Source organism: Zonotrichia albicollis, chromosome 16, assembly GCF_047830755.1.
Source record: "Zonotrichia albicollis isolate bZonAlb1 chromosome 16, bZonAlb1.hap1, whole genome shotgun sequence".
NCBI lineage: Eukaryota > Metazoa > Chordata > Aves > Passeriformes > Passerellidae > Zonotrichia > Zonotrichia albicollis.
Window position 1 is genome coordinate 5,306,332 of NC_133834.1, and position 11,789 is coordinate 5,318,120.

General features: G+C 48.9%; 1 long non-coding RNA gene across 5 annotated transcripts in view; it reads left to right on the top strand.

Annotated features, from left to right (window-relative positions):
* Positions 1 to 11,046, top strand: part of LOC106629404 (uncharacterized) — a 71,583-nt gene extending 60,537 nt beyond the window's left edge. For all 5 annotated transcript variants that reach the window (XR_012582862.1, XR_012582865.1, XR_012582864.1 and 2 more), the window contains one exon: positions 1,472 to 11,046. This is a non-coding gene — a long non-coding RNA (uncharacterized LOC106629404). The remainder of the gene's footprint in view (positions 1 to 1,471) is intronic.
* The last annotated feature ends 743 nt before the right edge of the window (positions 11,047 to 11,789 follow it).

The following is an 11,789-nucleotide window of genomic DNA, read 5'->3' on the forward strand; positions in this document are numbered from 1 at the left end:
TCCCAGCTGTACATCCCTTAAGACAGTGGGATAAACAGCCCAGCTTTGTATCATGCCCACACTGAATGCAACAATTACTGACTGTCTGTTTGTACTCAGCTCTCATTTACTAAATTCATTACTCTTTTTTTCTTTTGATTGGTCATAAATTGCCAGGCCTAAAAGGTTTCGTGTCTCTTTGTGACTCCTCCCCTCTCCATCTTCCTGAGATGTGGCCCTGCAGAGCTGAGATTCCTGAGGCCTTAGGGACTGTGGTGCTGCACTCTGGCTTGCAGATGTCCAAGGGACATGGACAAAAGGTCACTCAGCTGCAGGACACGGTGAAGCCCTGCTGTCACAGATGGGCCTATGGCATCCCTGTTTGGTGATGCCAGCTTCTGCCTTGCATCTCATTGGGAAGCCACGATGTCTCCACCCTTGTGTAGGTGGAGTCATGGCAGAACTTGCTTAAGCTGGTTTAGTTTCCATAAGGAAAGACAAAAATACTCTCCCAGTAACAACGGTATCTCTGATGTACCGTGGGGCTCTCTTGGATTCAGGCCCACTGGGAGGAAGGAGAGTTTTCTCACTGGCTCCAGGGATGCAGGATTGGACCCTTAACTATTACTCCAAACAAAACAAGCTGTCCTGGTAATTGGGGTAGGTCTGCTCTCGAGCCAGAGAGTTGAAATGTTTATTGTGCAAGGCATCAGAAAAAGGAAAGGAATCTGCTGGGAGCACTTGGATCGTTCCCGTAGAACATGCCCCGAGTCTCTGTTTGAATGCCGGGTCTGTGGCACGGAGACGGGAGCTTGTTTTGATAGTTCCTCTGCATTCAGAGGCATGAACACTTTACAGTTTTCTGTTTAAATGACCCATTGCTGAGAGCGGAAAGCAGTGGCCAATGAGCGCCCGGGCCCCTCCGTGTGTATCCGGAGTTTACAAACCATCCCCACCGATCCGTGGTAGTTAATGGACACTCCTGCTGCTTAGGGGGGCTGGAAAACTGTTCCAGGTGACTACCAGCCTCAGCTAGAGACAAGCCAGTCCCCAGAGGTCTGGGGAGACACATGAGAATGAACTCAGCGTTCCATGACGTTGATTAATGAGGGTGCACAGCTCCGTCCTGCTGGCAGCAGCGCGGCTGATGCCGTCCGTCTGTGGGGAATGGCTGAGTATAAAGGAACTGAGCACCAGTGTTCACAATGAGCCAGCCCCACGTCCAGGAGAGGCTTTCTGATGGAAAACTGGCAAAGTAGCAAAGACTCACCTCATCTCTGCCTGCTTTTTTCACCTGCTTGCCCATTGTCACCTGGTGTTCTGGCTTCAGCCTCCAGACAGACTCCCTAAGCACAATCCTCCTTGGGGACCAACCTCAAACCTCATTTTGAGCTGGCTGTGGTTTCAGACTGAGCAGTGCACTGGCTCTTAGGAATCTGGAGCAGTGCTCCTGCCAGGAAAGCTGATTTTCCTTCTTCTCTTTGTTTTTCAGCTCCTCCCTGAGCTTCCACAGGTGATGGCTGAGGCTACAAAAGACCATGAGTTGATCTAGTCCATCTTTCTGCATAATACCAACTGCAGGAGCAGCAAGTTGGGCAAGAAGGTACAGAGGAGGTTGTAGAACTTAATTGTTTTAGTAGTCTGACTGTTCACATCTGTCATCGTAAAAAAATTTAAACATGGCTTGAGGACTTGAGCTCCATCTAAAACCTTGTGGACAATGATGGGCACACCTGACATGTGGGTCCAGATCACCCTTCTTGGGGGTCTCTGAGCTGGGCATGACAAATGCTCAGCACAGCAGTGGAATTGGGTCTGAGGCTGCCTGGATGTGGTCCTCCAGCCTTCCTCATCCTCTCCAGCAGGAATGTGTTCCTCACTCTCTCCAGGAGTCTGTTTTCCCACCCACACATCAGTGTGTGATGGAGATCTACAGACCACACTGTGCTGGTGCTGTATGAGCCTGCTGCTTTCTTCTTGCTTGCAGGCAATCCTAGGGAAGACTGGGATTATCCTGAGGTATAAAACTGGTATCCTCAGACACCAGTTCTGCATGAAATAGTAGTTTGGTGTCTAGGAAGAGCTGGAAAACCCTTTTCTTCTACTGTGGCAAGACAGAAAATCCTTCCAGACCTCTTTCCCTGCTCATCCCAGAAGTGCTAAACATCCTTCTGTGGTCCTTTGGGTGCACTGAGCAGGCAGACCCTCCTAATGACTTTGCCATCCCAGCCTGGTGCAGACACTGGGAGAGTTGTGGGCATCTCAGCATCTTTCTTCCCATGTGCTCTGCATCTGAGACTTCCTGGGAACTCCTTGTACAAAGCTAAAAACATCTGCAAAAGCAAAGGCTAAGAAAGCTGCTGGGGATTCATGTTACCTCTCTCCCATGAGGGCTCTGTGACTTCCATTCACACCACTTCCCGCATAATCAAAAAACAAACCTTGGATGCCCGAGAATGTAACTTTTCTCAGAGGAAGGAGCCACTGGTTGTAAAGCCTTTGTAAAACAGCAGGTTTCCTGGTAAAATGCACTGGCTGTTTCCCAAGGGGGGTGATGCTATCTCTAAAACCCAAGCAAGATTCACAGCAGGCAGCTCATGCAAACAAATACCAGGGCAGGAGTGGTTTGGGGTGAGGAGATGTTTGAAGCTGGCTCTGCTTTTGCTTTGGATAGTGGGAGAGAGCTGATCAGCTACACTCTCATCTCGGGGACTGGCAGGACAGCACTGACTCAGTGATGCCTAAACACTGATACAGCCCGAAACAAACTGGAAATGAAAAGGAAAACCTGATGGACATTGCAAGAGCAGAGGTTAGAAGCTCCCAGCCATCAAACTATGCAAGTGCCACCAGGATGCTCATGGATTTTCTTTCACAAACATTGCCTTTGCTGGAGGATTAAGACAAAATGCATGGAGGAGGCAAAATACCAGAGCTTAAAAGCTTTTTTAAAAGCTGCACACCCTTTTGTATGTCTGCCATCATTTGGAGAGTTAGAAATGTAACAGAAGCCCATGTCTGTTTATTTAACATGGGCCAAGATATGTCTGCATACATGTTTATATCCAATGCACATAAACACACTCCAATTTCCATAACCTACTCTCCAAAGGGGAGCTGAAGATGCTGCGTCCCTTTTACCCTCAGTTCAGACAATGCCAGGAGTTGCCTGTAGCTTTCTGTGACATGCAGAAGGAAAATGTTTATTTCTGTGTGAGCAGCGGGTTTCCTCTGGGATGCCTTGATTGATACCCTGCTATTGATCCCAGCAGCAGCTGGGATGGACACAGGGTGCCCAAATATGAAACCGAGGGGGAGCATGTGCACACAGCACGGCTGTCCTGCTGCCCATGCTGCCTGCAGCCTCCTGACCCTCTCCTGTTAGCCACAGCCCCCAGGCAGGGTCCTGGCAGGGTGGCTGACACCTCCAGGGCTTTTAGCAAACCTCCCCAGCAGCCTTGGCCCTGGAGATGCAGCCACAGCTGCTCTGAGCCTGCCCAGAGAGGGAATCCTAAAGGGCTGGTGGGGCAGCTCCAGGGCACCTCTGGTGCCAGGGGCATGCAGGGCTGAATTCTGGATATAACACTGCTCCTGTAGGGATGTGGGTCAGGCTGAATTCTGGATATAACACTGCTCCTGTAGGGATGTGGGACAGGCTGAATTCTGGATATAACACTGCTCCTGTAGGGATGTGGGACAGGCTGAATTCTGGATATAACACTGTTCCTGTAGGCATGTGGGACTGGCTGAATTCTGGATATAACATTCCTGTAGGCATGTGGGACAGGATGAATTCTGGATATAACACGGCTCCTGTAGGGATGTGGGACAGGTTGATTTCTGGATATAACACTCAGGCTGACACAGCAAATAGGCAGGACAGGGAAGAAACCACCACAATTCAAAATGGACAGGTGGAGGATTTTTTGTTAAGGGGCATGCAAGAAACTTTGGGTTTTTTAACACTTCTGTTATTCTGTTTTTAACACTTCTGTTATATATTGTGTTTATTCCTGTGATATTTTTGATAAAGACCTTGGTGAAACACTAGTAGGGAGAGAGGGGAGAGGCAAGTTTGAATGCTGCCTTCTAGAAATAAACTGGCATAAAATAATAAATGAGGAAAAAAGGCACCCTGAAAAAGCAGGTGGGGAAAAAGACTGAACATGGAAAAACTTCTGGACAGGTATTTTTAGTTCCCTCTCTCCAAGAGAAGCCAACTGCAGGAGTTTGGAATACAGATCTCAAATTCTCCTCAGTTTTATAGAAAGGGGAGGTCTGTGCTCCATGTTTCTAGCATGTGCTCATGACCAAAAGCCAGAGCATTTGTGCCCAGATTTGATTTTCATCACCCCATACCTGCATCAAGGTGTTTCCATTCCTGTGTTCTCCCAGTGCCTTGGAGGTGAAGTATGGCAAAGTTTATGGAGAGCAGGAAACTAATTCCCCCTGGAGTCTGGAAAGACCCTATCATTTAAATTAAATGTTAGCCTTTGAGAAGACAAAAAGAGCACTGTCTCCAGCAGAGCTGCCTGGCGACATGGAGAATATTTATTACAGTGCAGGTAGTTTAAGAAAACAGAAGCATTTCACTGGAGATTTGGATCTTCAGCCTAAATAGGAGCTTGGACTGCAAAGGTTCAGTTGCTAATTAAATCTAAGTTGGACACTGTTCCATAGAGGGCAGATTGTAACTATAAGAGGATGTTAATGTGGATTTTAAATATTTATTATAACTGAGGTAGGTTATAAAAACAGACATTCTTCCTTTCAACACTCTATAATGTCAGATTTAGAGGTTTGTCTCGGGCTGTGAGTGATTTCCCAGCAGCTGTCAGGGGCTGGAGGGCAATTTATCACCCTCCCAGTGAGAGATCTCGCCGGACAGTGAAAGATTAGCACTCTGATTTATGGCACGCAAGGAAAAAACAACGTTGTTGGAGCGGGTGCCTGGGTGCTGATTTTCACACACCTGTTCCCAGCCCAGCCACACGAGTTGATGGTTTTACTTCTCCAGCAGTGCCTGGCAGAGCTGAGGATCCCCCTAGTGCCACTGCAGGGATGCTGGGCTGAGCCCACGTGGGCAGCAGGGCTTGGTGCTCAGGGGCTCCACAGAGCCAGGCAGGGTTTGGGGGTTGTGGTTCTTGGTGGAACTGGGATTTTTCTTGGCCAGGGCATGGTTGGAATGAGCTCCATCCAAGCTGGAGAGCAGGACAAGACCTGGCAGTGATGCACAATTCTGCATGAAGGGAAAAGTTTATGGAGGAGCAAACAGGGAGTATTTTGTCCCTTGGAAGCCACCTAGGTTCCTGGCACTGCCCCTTAAGGGTGTTAAGTACCACTCCTAGCAGATAAGTGAAGTGTCTCTTTGCTTTTGAAGAGAACAACTCCACAAGGGTTAAAGCCCTTTCCTCAGCCCTGCAGGGTAAATCTGCTTTGAGCCATGATTTCCATGGCAAAGTGGGAGAGACCACTGGCACTTGCTGCTGGGATGTCCCATCCCATGTGTCAACTGTGGACACTGCAGATCTCACCTGCCTGAAGTGACCTGAAAAATTACCATGGTCTATCTTCATGTCACCTGCACAAGTGGTGGGGAGCAAAGAGGTGAGAGGGATGCCCCAGTGACCACATTGCTGGAGCCTGGGATAAACCTGGTGTGGAAATGTCCCTGCTTTGTCCACCCTGGAGACAATGTGACTGTGGGGATATGGAATGCAAGGAAAAATGTGTGTGCACCCAAAGGGAGACAAACAGAAGATAAAGATGCTTTCACCGAACCCAACAGAACTGGGTCATAAATTTTGTTCAGCAGAAAATCATGAAAACTGTGACTTTGTGGTGAAAAAAACTTTTAAAACCAGATGAATCCCAAAGTCTTCAGTGAAGCAGATGCATCCAAAATGCAAGACCTCTCCTGCATGTGGTTTCAAGTCCACATTTGTCAGATCACACTCTGATGGAGCACCTCTCCACAAACCCAACTTCCACATGCCTCAACTTCTGTGCTCCTGCCAAACTACAGTTCTCCTATTGAGGTCCCCAGCCTTGTGAGTCCTGGACCTTGATTCCTGGGTCCAGTCCTGCTTCCTGCCTCCCTCAGCCTGGAGTTTATCAATATCTTCACATACTTTGTGTCCCACATCCTGAGACATGGCTACACTTGTGCAGCTCAGTCAATTAGAGGAGACTGTGCCATCATCTGATTTGGTTTGTTACTTAGGGAAGCAGCAGTGGAGACAGGATTGATTCAATAGTTCAAAATGAAGCTCAGATGGGGAGGGATGCTCGAATAAGGGGCTGTGTGTAAGTGTTAGTGATTGGTTTTAAATCAGTTTTCCTTCGCTCTGGATTTCACATGGAGGGAGGGCCGGTACTGAAAATCCTCTTGCCAGAGAAAACGTGCTAAAAGGGCAATTTACTCACTCCCTGCATTGCCATCCAGCTCAGCAGGGCTCTGGAGCTGTAGGAGGCCTTCCAGTTAAACACTTAGAGTGGAAAAAACAACCTTCAGGTGTGGTTTATGACGTAACAAAAACAGATCCTGTGGGTTTGCCTGGGGCACAGCCATTGCCAAGAGCCTCAGGGGTCGCTGTGGCTCTCCTTCCTGGGCACCCTTTGTGGGAAGGAAAGGTCTGGCATGGTCCAAGGTTTTGCAGCTGTTAGTGGGGATGTATTTCAGCACACAGAAGGGTTACTCCTCGGGGTTTTCTCCTAAAGAGTGGCAGGAGGGTTTTGGTTTTCCCATCACAAGATGGCAGGAGGACGTTGTTTCTTGCTGAGATTTGTCTCCACTGGAACCAAAAGGACTGGATTAAAAACCTTCATGAAAACATGCATTTAAAGAAGTGGATCTTGCTGAGCAAAATACGACTGAGAAATCCAGGAAACAATCTGATTCCCCCTTCCAGAAATGGCCTGGTCACTAAACCAAAATGATTTTAAATCAAAGCTGCCAAAGAATTCCATTAAATGGGCTGAGTGGGAGAAAAGCAGCTGTGTGCAGCAAATAACTGCATTAGCCACACAGCAAAACAAACATAACAAAAGCCCCCAAACAAAATTACATTTCACAATTAGGAAATGAATAACTCTTTAGACAAAAGCAAGGCAATGGGAAAAAAAAATAGCATAGACTGACGCTTCTAATTGTCTTTCTTTTAGCTCCTCTGTTCACTGATCCATCGAGCAATGATAAAGGCATTAAATTTGGTGTTTATGTTCAGTGTTTCTAAGGACATGAGCTGCCTGGGACTTGACTGGCAGTGCTCAGGTGTCTCTGCAGTGTGCAATTGGCTGCACGGAGGAGGTGAATCAAGGTAAAGCATCCCAACCACCTCCATCCTTAGCAGCTCTGGCAAGACTCTTCTCCCAAGCTAGAGCAACAATCTGGAGTGGCAGCAGAGAGGAAAACTCGTGCTGCAGTTGATTCTGGGTGTGTTCATCTCTTGTGGTGGCTGTGATGCCCTGGAGCTGAACTCTCCTGGGCTGTCTCATGCACAGCAAGGACCCTCCTTCATCACAATCATGATTTCCCTTTTGTATTTGTTTTCTTGTCTGTAAGAACCTGTTCCCCCAAAGCACAGCCCCAGCTCCTCTTCGCTTGGGCTTGCTTCTGATTCTGATCAAGTTGGTACTTATGGCTTTGATTGAAGCAGGCATGTGATCTGATTATCCATATGTCCACCAGGGTGCCTGTCACAGCTTGCCTAGCACATGGCAGTGCTTATAATATCATTAACAATGTCTGAATAACAACTGTTACTTAGAGTCAGCCTTTATTACCGCGTGGGGCTTCACTGGCTTTCCTTTGATTATGATTTTTTTCCATCTTGTTGCGAGAGCCTCCCAATCCTGCAGTAATGAGGGGCAGCTGCCTGCAAAGGGATGCAGCAGCACCTTTCAAAGGTACTCATGCAGGTGGGACGGGGATGTTTTGGGATGTTTTAAACTCCTGTTCTTGTCCAGGGCATGCCTGAGTTATGTGATCGAGCTCCTGGGCATCACCACTCTTTCCAGAGGAGGTTAATGCAGAGCAAGGCCTGGTGACCAGCAAATAACTGCATTAGCCACACAACAAAACAAATATAACAAAAGCCCCCAAATGTTCTGGGATGTTTCAAACTCCTGCTCTTGTCCAGGGCATGCCTGGGTTATGTGACCCAGCTCCTGGGCATCACCACTCCTTCCAGAGGAGGTTAATGCAGAGCAAGGCCTGGTGACCAAAAGGGACTGGAACTCCTCCCTGATTGAATTTAAGTCTTTACCACCCTGCTGTTTTGCAGAGAGAAACTTCTCTCTGCCTCTTTGTGAGGTGCTCAAGCCTGGCAGGGCTTTATGTCCCTTGCCAGAGTCTGTGCCTCTGAGGGAGTGGTGGGGATGCTGCAGCCCATGGGGACACCACATGCAGCCTCAGAGCCTGCACCAGCTCCTCCTGAGTCCAGGGTCATAACCACTTCTCTGCACAGGGTTTTCCTCCACCTCTCTCCAAGCTTTAGCAAGTGCCTGAGCTCTCATTTCCATCCTCAGGTCAGGAAAGGACACTGCCAGCCCTGGGAATGTCCAGAGCATCAGGAGAAGGGGAGCAAGGCTTGCCCTGCATCAATGACAGGAGTTTTATGCCTCTTCCCTTTCAAGTGTGTGCTCTGTGATGTATTGACCCGCTGTGTTTTTTCAGTTGTGTTGTGGTTGGGAGAAAAACAGCTCTGCTCCTATGAGAGAGGCAGCTCTGAGCTGGGTCAGCCTGGGCAGGGGGAGCTCATAAAACTGCTGTGAGCCAGGATAGGTGAAGGGGAGGCAGAAATTCTCCATGCTGCAGGATTGTGGAGCTGCCAGCTTGAGCAGGCAGAAGTCACAGAGCAGAACATGGCCTGGTTTAACGCCCCTTCTCTCCCTGCAGTGCTTCCCAAGGGCTGGGTTTGCCCCAGGACAGAGGCTGGCATGAATATCCTCACTGAAACACTGCCTGCATTGGCCCTACTCTGGGCAGCTCCTCTGTCTCCTGTTTTCACCAGTTTGCTGTGATGGGAAGGGATGCATTCCCATCCTCACTCATGTTCTCTGCCCTGCAGTTGTCTGCCCAAAGACAGGAGCTGCCAGACAGGGTCACTCTGTGCACTTTGCTGTCCCCTTTCCCTGTGAGAATTCATTTCTCTCAGAAAACAGCACCTTCATTCCTCCTCCAGCTGCTGGCATGGAGCATTTCCCTTCCCAAACTGGATTCATATGGAGCCAGGACAGTGTGACACAGTCTACCATCACCACCCTGTCCAGGAGCATCCTTGGCTTCCCACCCAGGATGGAGGGACTGACCCACCCACAACCCTGAGAAGGTTTCAAGCACTTTTCACCCAAATTTTCTGCCCTTCTCCTCCCATCGTGCTGCCCACTTGTAGAACAATCTTCCCAAACTCTCCTTGCAGCTGTTTAATTTTGACATGGGCTTTTGAGAGAAGGGGCAGCAGTGGGAGTGAAGCTGGAAAGGTGAGACCAGAGGGTTTGGAGAGAGCTGGTGCCACAGTTCCAGTGAATGTAAGCACACATGGATTTGTACCTGCATGCCCTGATGCAGCCACCCAAACCTCTCCAGAGAGCAGAATGTGCTGTGTACTTAACTAATGAATTAAACAGCTATAATTAATTCTATTTATAAGATGCCTCTAGGTGTATTTACAACAAGAACAATAAAAACAATAAGACATTACATGATGCCAAGCAGCATTAGTTAATGCAAAGGAGAGCACAGAGCATCCAAACCCCAGCTCTGGCTGCCCTGTGCCTCCAGCCTGGCCAAGCAGCTCTGCCTGGGCCCCTTCTCAGTTTTGTTTTGCTCCCCTCAGGTCTGGTTTCAAGCACTCATTGGCTTTTCAACAATGTCCTTTCTATTTTTTCTGTTGGAAAAAAAAATAAAAAGCTAAAACTTAAATCTATTAATCATCAGTTAAAAATGGGTCTTCCCATCTCATCACATCCAGCCTTCACTGGACCAGTGTGTCCATCTCAAATAGCAAAATTTTCTGTCCATTTGCACCCAACCCCAACCAGCGCCCCAAAACCACCAGGAAAACCTAAAAAGTGGGGCTGGAGTTGCCAGAGGGCAGCAGGGCTGGGCAGAAATTGCAGCAAACCCTGCTCCATCCCCAGCCTAGAGCAGCACCCCAGACCTCCAGGGATGGAGATGCAGCAGGAGGAGGGCAGGGACAACTTCCAGGGATGGAGATGCAGCAGGAGGAGGGCAGGGACAGCCAAACTGTCTCTTGGGAGGGACCCCACAGGCCACCAGGGTTTGCAGGAGGGATTTCCTCACATTCAGCTTTACCACCACATTCTTCTTCTGGTGGGAGCTTGAGGCTGTTGTTAGCTTGGATTTGATCACTTGATGGCAAGGCTGGGTTGAAATATTCCTCCTGGCCCTGCACACTGACTCTCCAGGCTGGAGCACATGTCTAAACCTTCTGATGGCTGTTAGACTTGGTTAAACCAATACTCTTTTTATTATTTTTCTGGCAATAAACATATGGGCTGTAACTCTTTTTGTCAGCACTCCAAGAAGGATTTAACACCTTCCCCGTAGAGGACAGCCTACTGATTACCTGCTGCTCTGCTGGGATGTCTGCAGCCTGCCTTCCCTAACTTCAAACTCATTTACAAATGCAGTGTGCCTGATTTCTGGGGGAGCTGCAGCATTTTCCTTGGAGCAGGCAGGCAGTGGTCTGTGCTCCAGGAGAGGATGCACAGAGTCACAGCCTGAGCTTGCATTTTGCTCACTGGCCACTTGCTTCAGCAGCTGGGGAAGGGACGTGGGTGCAGCAGAGGGTCCCTGCAGGGTGATGTGAGGGGTTGTGAGTGTGACCAGGGAGAGTTGATTGTCAAAATCCACCTTCATGCACACTTGGGATGCCCCAGGCTACTCACATGGTGTTTTCCTCTCCTTCATTTTCTGGGGCTGCCAGTTACTGATCTGTTGAATGATGGAGATGGGCAATTAATGATAAGAAACTCTAAACTTACAGCTATTGTGTGTGATACTGCCTACTGAGTGCTCATTTCCCCTCTGAGTGTGCACCATGGAGAGCTGGGCTCAGCTCTGCCCTGGCTCTCACTTGCCCTGTGTTGTGTGGACTGAGCTGATTCCCAAGACATTTATCATGAGCCAAAACAAACCCACCCAGCCCATCTCCATGTTCTGGCTCCCTTTGGTCACCACCAGTGGCAATGGGATGTTCCTCCCTGCAAGCAGAGCATCCCCAAAGGCTGTGAGCTCCCCACCACCCTCCTCTGCAGCCCCTCTGAGCAGAACTCCCATCCCTGCTTTCCTTGGCAGGGATTTCCTTGAGCCTTTCAGTTTTGATAGCTCCTCCTGGCACATGGCCAGCCAGTTCCATGCTCCTTTTTGCTCATCAATCTTTTCACCAAAACATGGTGATATACACTGTGATACACACTGAGAAGCATCCCCACGGGCTCCCAAGACAGCAGACAAATTACCAGATTATTTGTGAATTTCAGCCACCCGATGGGAATTCAATGCTCCAACTGTAAACGTGAAATCAGCTACTTCCTACAACTTCAAAACAGGGAGCTGTTAACAAGTCAGGTAAATTAAACAGCAGACTCTTTGCACTAACAGGCAGAGCTGTCAGGAGAAGACAGATGCCTGCAATCAGCATGGAGCTCAGCCTGGCTCCCCACCCCTGGCTTGAGGAAGAAAGCACTGGCTTCTTCTGGAGCAGCTGCCTGGGAAGTTCCTCCAGGAGCAGATCTCTCCCCCCTGCCCTTCTCTGGGATGCTCTTGCACAAACCCAGACTGG